Genomic DNA, 8,986 nt, shown 5'->3' with positions numbered 1-8,986 from the left:
TTTGATACATGCTAAAAAATTTTAGAAATTTTAAGTTAAATTTATCGATAAATATGGAATTTTGTTAAGAAAATTTTCGATAAAACTGAAGTAAAAAATATGTATTATACATTTGCATAGATTCACCTTTAAATATAATTAGAAATTCGATAACTATCTCTAGTTATAGTTGGAGTTATTTTGTACTCATTAATAACTAGACAAAAAATTCAAGAAATCGAATAAAAAATTTTCGATTAATATCGTTTTGAAAAATTATCGATAAATATCGAAATTGAATTTTTTTTATTAAACTGAAATAAAAATATGCATTATATGTATTTATCGATTAATATCGTTTTAAAAAAATTATCGATAAATATCGAAATTAAAAAAAAATTATTAAACTGAAGGCAAAATATACTATATACTACATATAATATGTATAGAAAAATTTCTAAAATTTTTAGTTAATTGTTAGAGGGATTCCATTCGATTTTACTTGAACTATCAATCGACTTTAGTTATTATGGTTTTATGTTTTGAATAGCGTATATTAAGTCTGTCACGAAGTTTTTAAGACCCAAAGGGAAACATGGAGATCCCATAAAATAAAAATATGAGTAAATTAATGATCAGCGCGACGAGCTGAGTTGATTTAGCCATGTCCATGCCATGTCAATCTGTCTGTATGAGAATTGTTCCCCTGTTTTGAGATATCGATTCCCTGCGAGACTTCGCATAGATTATTCTCCATGGCAGCAATATAATATCCGAACAAATTTTTCAGATCGGACTACTATTGCATAAAGTTGACTTTCAACTGATCAAACAAAATCATCATTAAACTTTTTTATATATTTTTATGCTAAAAAAATACGCACGTGTGAAGGGAAATATAGCATCGGTGTAGCCAAACTTAACGCTATTTCTTCTTAAAAAAACTGATTCCTCCAGATGGTATTTTCTGATTTAAGGATTAGTTTGCTACTCAAAATTTTAATACATATATAACTACTATTCAAAATATTATCGAAATGTTTATTTCATATTAATTCCTTACAATAAACCTGTTAAGAATTTTATTAGGTCATATCAGTTGAAAGAAATAAAGATAATTACATATGTCGCTTGTTTAAAGAAATGTCGATAATGTACTGCCAACAATCACTTAAGTGTACTAACCTCTGAAAACTAAGATTACCTTGACTTCCAGGTATCTACAAGCTGACGTAGACCCTACATTGCTAATATACAAATAGTGTATTGATATTTCGAAGTGCGTACATAGAATTTCCGTTTTAACAGTTTCGTGCTAGTTCGTAAAGATTAAAGCAATTTCGCACTTTAGTCGACGATTATTACACATTTCCACAGTAAGATTATTCACAGAACAAATGGTAAACCACTGTTGTCTACCGATAACAGTTATTGGATTGTTCATACTTTTTTGTGTGTCAGACAAAGTCAATTATGTAAATAACCTTTCAAAAGCGAACTAATGAAGTTGTATTCCACCCATACTAAAACACGTTACTCACTTTTACTAGATTAGATAATGTTGATGAAACTAAATAAACAATAAATTATTGATAATAAACAACAACAGAATCAACGCAAAATGTGCGAAAATGTATTAAAGCCCTCATAAACATAACATTGATAGCATTTGTTTGAAAGTGGCTCTTATGAGCAGTAAAAGTTGTCGGGAGAGCGATATTACGTATTAGTTCAATAGCTGACGTGAAGAACTAAGCATCTGTTTCTAGTTCAAACGACTGCGTAAGGCTTTATTTTTTTAATTTTTTATAAAAATGCCACCGCACGATCATCATGGACCACCACATCACGGCGGACCACCTCACCACCATGGACCGCCACATCACGGTGGACCACCTCACCACCATGGACCGCCACATCACGGTGGACCACCTCACCACCATGGACCGCCGCATCACGGTGGACCACCACCGCCACCTTGCTGCTGCCCCCGAGTCGTTTGCTGTAATATACTGTAGTTGACATCGGATGGAAACATTATTTAATTAGTTAAACTACATAAAAAGTACTTTTTATAATGTGAAATACAAGAAGCATGAATAAAATATTTTTTACTATTACTAAAGTGCGCAGAGGTGTATAAAGCTATATGAATTTAGGCGAAACAGATTTCGTTTCGAAAGGAAAAACAGTTTTTTCAAATATTTTGTACCAGTTTTTCAAGCAAAATTGCAGTTTTTTAAACAAAATAATAAAATTTGCTATCTGACAATTATTAGTTTATGGAAAATAAAATTAAAAAAATAAAAAAAAATTGTGTTTTGATAATTCTTAAAAGTGTACTACAAAAAAAAATCCAGAATGTTTTTACGGATATGAAGAAATTGTTCTAGTTTAAGTATTTCATATGTTTGAATTAAACATTTTCGGAAAATACGAATTGGAGAAGAAAAGCATACATTTGGCGCAATGCATTTCAAAGAAGCTTTCAATTAAATTCTTATATATTTCTTATGTTTTAATTTTTATAAATTTTTTTTTTATTAAAATTCGATATTTGCCTTTAATATTAATCGATATTTCATCATACAAATCAAAATATATCAAAAACAATTATCGACAATTTAACATATGTACAAATCGATATTTATCGACAATTTTTATCAATTTTTTTTATTAAAATTCGATATTTGCCTTTAATATTAATCGATATTTCATCATACAAATCAAAATATATCAAAAAAAATTATCGACAATTTAACATATGTATGTACAAATCGATATTTATCGACAATTTTTATCAATTTTTTTTATTAAAATTCGATATTTAACATACAAATCGATATTTATCGACAATAAATCGATTTACTGAATTATTTTTCTACTTATGAAAGAGCAGAGAATTATTGCAACAATAATTACTAATAGTTATCGATATTTGATATATTATCGAATATATTATTACATTTCAAGACCAATTCTTACGAAAAGTAAGCATTTTGAAATATGTAACACATATTCCATACTTCAGTTTTTTCGAAAATTAAATTTTAATTAAGTTTCTGGAATTGTTGTGTTTGTTTATCAGTAAGTACTTTTTTTAATTTCTGTTAAATTACTTTAATTTAAAATTCGATACATATCGATAAATTTAATTAACCGGAAATCTTAAATTCGATTGCCTGAATTATTTTGTCTACTAATGAGTGATTACAAAACTATTGCAACTGCCGATAGTTTTCGATTTTTACAATAATATCGAATCTACAATTATATTTTAGGACCAAACTAGTATATAGAATATTCTTTAGCCTTATCGAAAATTATTGTCATTAAATTTTATATTTATCGATAAATTTTATTAATGGAGAATTTTAATTAGATTTTCTGAACTTTTTTGTTTAGTTATTAATGAGTACAGAATAATGCAACTATAATTACAGATAGTTATCGAAAATTCGATATTTATCGATATACATATTTAATTAACGGATTATTTTCAATTCGATTGCCTACTTAATTAGTAATTGTCATAAAAACTTCTCTTAACGAAAATCGATATTTTATCGATAACTTTTATAAATCGGCAACATTAAATTCGAATTTCTGAATTATCTTTTCTACTTATAAATGAGTGCAATATATTTTCAACTACAATAATAGTTATCGATATTTTAAAAACTATTGATAGTACATTTTATCGATTTTTTTAAATAAAAATAGAGTATTTACAATTAATTTGTATTAATTATATTATTTTGTTATTTTATTTATACATTAAATGCAGCTACAATTACTTGTTAATTATCGATATTTATAATAATATCAATTTTTAAATTGCAATTCAATAATATCGTACAGTAAAATTTAAAAATTCAAATTCAGTTTTTCTTTTTTTCTTGTAGTTTTTAATTTTTATTTTTCTAAATTTCGTTCATGCCACAAATCACGTGGTATTTCTCCGAATAAACAGAGCACACCCATTGCAATGGCGCCCTGAAATATGTGACAGCACACGAACAGCGTGTTAAGTGTTGGCAGGTTGGCATTATTTCTTGCAACAATCGTAACAGCTTAATTGTGCCAACAAAAGCAACATACACCGTAAACTGAAATATATGCTTTTGTTTGTATGTAATGCGCAGTAAAAAAGCAAACGCCAAACACTTGAGGCACTCTAGCAAATCACATGAAAATCACTTGACTATTAAATGCGGATAATCCAACAAAAGTAAAGTTCCACACGACAGTGAAAAATTCGCATAAATTTTGGGCGCAAAATTATATATGTAAGTATACGCCGACATACGAATGTAAATAATGCAAGCACACCTCTAAAAAGTAGTCACGGCATCGCAGGTAAATGCTGAAAGCAAATAAATTCCATTATGTGCGCTTGTGTGTGTGTTGGTAGTGGATTGGTGGCTTGTACTCACTTTGGTTTGTTAATGTGTGAGTTTAAGTGAGGTTTTTTGGTCTTGGATTTCATTGTTTTGAGTGTTTGTTCTTTTTTCAAAATAAGTGTTTGTGTGTGTGCGTGTGCACATATATTACAGATATTTGACTTGGCACGCAAACATGTCAACTGGTCCTCGACGACTCAACGCGGCCATAAATCTAATAAATAATAATACAAGAATTATACTTGCTTTGCCAGCAAAGTGAAGGGAAATACTTTGTGACGACTCTCGCCTATTTTAGGAAAACAAATACATAATTTTATTTGCTAATAGTAAAAATTATAAAGAATTACTCAGATAATTCGCGGAATTGCAAGTTTTTCGGCCAAACAATTTCGTTCCAAGTTTGGGAATTTTGAATTGAATCATTTATTGTTTCCAAAAATAAATTGCTGATTCTATATGTCAAACAAGAGCTGCTTATCAGTGGCGAGGGCCACTCATAACTAAAATAAAGCGACTTTTATTTTATTTATTTCCTTTCATGATAAAGGTTGACTTTTATTATATTTACTTACTCGCTTTTAAGATAACGGTTTCAACTATTTGTCTACACATGTATAAGTGTATTAATCAGTTTATAACACATTATTATCTATCACTTCAAATATCGAAATGTCATCAAAAATTTCTGGAAAAACCGAACGCTAGAGTCATAAAAATGTATGTGTTGATAAGAAATTCATATAAGTCTTCGTATATGGAACTTTATACACAGTTTACTTGTGTCGCTTAGTGAAGACAATTGTTTCCGCAATAATCCATTCAATAATTCAAACGGTTGTGTAACGTTGCATAGATATCTTCAAAATGCCACCTCCACCACCACATCATCACCATGGCCCACCACACCACGGCCCACCACACCACGGACCACCACACCACGGTCCACCACATCATGGTCCGCCACACCATGGTCCACCACACTTCGGACCTCCACACCATGGACCTCCACATCACGGACCCCCACATCATGGACCTCCACATCATGGGCCACCACATCATGGGCCACCACATCACGGACCGCCGCATCACTATTAATGCGAAAAATATTTTTATAAAAATATGAAATTAATTTTTTTTTATTTAAATTAAGTGGTGTAAATTGTGTAGAAAAACGAAAAAACCAAAAATTATATGTCAAACGAATTTTTTAGAAAATTAAAAAAAAAATATTGAAAGTACTAAAAAAGTTTTACAATTATCAAAAACCTCAGATTTCAGTGGCGAACAATTTTTCAGGGCATTTTAGTTTGATATGTCTACCATTTTCCACATTACGAAAGGAATTTCGTTTACATGAAAGGGCGATCAAATCAACACAAAGAAATGGCGAAAATAACATCTGACATACTATACATCTGAACTCAAAAAAAATAAAAATTAAACATATGATATATATACATTGAATGAAGTGTTGAACCCAAATTTAAAGCAGAATTTGAGAGTAAAGTGAAAATGTTTTCAAAATATTTCATAAATTTGAAACAAATGAAGAAAAGTATATAGTGCAAGAACTGATGAGATTATAAATTCAGTGAAACTTTTTTTTACAAAAATCACTCTTGAAACTAATAATATATGTATTTATCTTAAAGAAATGTGAAAAAAATATAAATATCTTTCTTATAGAAAAAATAACATTTTTTCAAGCTTAGCCGTATTATTTTATGACACCAAGCACAGTTTTTTTTCAGAAATCTGTATTTATTTTCACTCCAAAATATATTCGAATTTATTATAATTAAACAATTTTCTTTATAATCACTCTTAAATTCAAGCTTAAATAGTAAAATTTAAATATGCAATTAAATATCAATTATCAGCAATCATTTATAGCCATCGCCAACATCACTTTAATCGAATTAAAATGCAAAATGATATTGTCAACAAAAATATTAACTAGTGTAGAGTATTTTCCACCAATACCACAAACATACATACATATATCCGCCGCATTTTGAGTGAAACCAAACTCTACAAACAGCTGAGCGTACGCAAACCGTTAACTGAGCAGTAAACAGTGCATAGCAGCGCCATTTCTGACACAAGCGGAAGAAGTTTGCAACAAGCAATGTTATGCTTGCGTAGGAGAGCGCAGAGTATGCTCATTTACTGTTTTGGAGAACGAGTAAAAGAGAGTGTACTTATAAACAATTTACTACTCGCTCAATGAGTCTACACAATTTTGAGTGCTAATTTTGAAAATACTTTCATTTAGACTAATAAAAGCAGATGTTAGCGCAAGCAAGTTTTTTAACTTTTGGTTGGATTTCAGTAATAGTGACAGAAATAGAAGACATGCAATGTGGGAAAATGATACATATCATACCCGAAGTATATAAATTTAGGTACTTATTGTGTGCACGTGTATGTAAAAGTTCATATAAGGTTTTTAATAGTAATTGAATATAGTTAATTTGCTTTAATTTTTAATGATTAATAATTACGAGTTTAATTATTATATCGTATTTAGTAAAAGCAGCTAAGAAATTATATACAATGGCCCATAAGAGTACTCGATGAAAAGGGAGGTCACATTATCGTCAACAAATCAGAACAATCAAGAATAACATGAACTCTATTTCGAAAAAAATTTTAAGATTTTTAATTATATTTAAATTGAAGTTGTATGGCAAGGTAATACTTTATTAACAAAACCGAAGTTTAAAATAACAATAAATATGACAACCAACTGACACTGTATTATACTATACATGCATATATTTTTAGATCTTATTAATATATTGTATAGCCTCAACTTCAGCAAATATTCCTTTAGGAGTTACGTAGATTGTGACTGCCGAAAAAATGCCTACTTTCACAATTTTAATACCCTAAACAGGGTATATTAAGTTTGTCACGAAGTTTGTAACACCCAGAAAAAAGGATCGGAGACCCTATAAAGTATATATATAAATGATCAGTATGTCGAGCTGAGTCGATTTAGCCATGTCCGTCTGTCAGTCTGTATATATACGAACTAGTCCTTCAGTTTTTAAGATATCGTTTTGAAATTTTGCAAACGTCATTTTCTCTTCAAGAAGCTGCTCATTTGTCGGAACTGCCGATATCGGACCATTATAACATATAGCTGCCATACAAACTGAACGATCAGAATCAAGTTCTTGTATGAGAAACTTTCCATTTCACAATGTATTTTCACAAAAGTTTGCGCAGGTTATTTTCTAAGATAATAATGTGATCTCCGAAGAAATTGTTCAGATCTGTTAACTATAGCATATAGCTGTCATACAAACTGAATGATCGGAATCAAATGCTTGTATGGAAAACTTTCAAATTTGGCAAGATGTATTCACAAAATTTCGTATAAGTTATTGTTTATAGAAATGATGTAATATCAGAAGAAATTGTTGAGATCGGATTACTATAGCATATAGCTGTCATATAAACCGAACGATCGAAATCAAGGGCTTGTATGGAAATTTTCGCATTTGACGTGGTATCTTGACGAAATTTTACATGGATTACTGCTTAAGGTAACAATATAATCTCCAAAAAAAAATTGTTCAGAACGAGTTACTTTAGCATATAACTTTCATACAAACTGAACACATAGTTACTAAAAGAAATGCATCTGTGAAGGGTATATCAGCTTCGGTGCAGCCGAAGTTAACGTTTTTTCTTGTTCCATATAACAAATGAATTAATTTATTAAAACTTTTGAGCTACTCAAAGAACAACATTTGAATGATATGTATTTTGTTTAATTTTAATTAATTTGTTTTTTTTTGGAAATTCAGCCATTGGTGGCTGTTTTCTGGAGAAACCGCTCAAAAACGTCTCCTCTCCATGGTTACCATAGAACGAAACCCCAAAACAGCGAGCTAAGAAGCTGACGACAGATTTTGTTAAGAAATTCGAATGCTGCATTAGCGGACTTTTCTCAGCTACCTGGACATGAATTTTATACAGCCGCATCTCGAGGACATGTTGCTGAAAAATCAAAGCCATAAAGGTGACAAAATTTCCAAAGAAGTTTCTTGTGTGGCATGCAATTTGCAGTTGTGGCTAAAGAAGCAGCTCATTCATTACATCGAGTACAATCAACAGCGAAGGAATGTTTACAAAAGAGAGTGCTCCCAATTTCTAAGCCAACATGAAGTGTTCACGTTTTTTTGGCCTGACCTTGTTTCATATCACAGTGGTTCCAAGGCAACAAAAAAGTGACCAAAGACTTTTAAGACTTAAAACAAAAGTGGTCTTCAGCAGCTATGATAGATCGTTTACTATCATAAAGGCACTAATGAACGTGGTTCCGGAAAAAAATTATTAATTAAACATAATGCTTATTTTCTTCTCCCGTTTTCAAATTTAAAATAAATTTTTTTATTAAAATATTTTAGTTTATAAAAAACGGACAACTGGTTCTAAAGTTTTTTTCATTATGGTAACGGACAATTTTATTCGACGCAGTCCTTGGATGAATAGAAGATCGAAGGATTTGAAAAAAAAAGCAAAAAAAACTATCTATACTAGTTGCAAGCATACGTACATTTTACTTTTTGGCATAATTTTTACCACAA

Source organism: Bactrocera neohumeralis, chromosome 4, assembly GCF_024586455.1.
Source record: "Bactrocera neohumeralis isolate Rockhampton chromosome 4, APGP_CSIRO_Bneo_wtdbg2-racon-allhic-juicebox.fasta_v2, whole genome shotgun sequence".
Taxonomy (NCBI): Eukaryota; Metazoa; Arthropoda; class Insecta; order Diptera; family Tephritidae; genus Bactrocera; species Bactrocera neohumeralis.
This window is presented reverse-complemented; position numbering follows the sequence as displayed.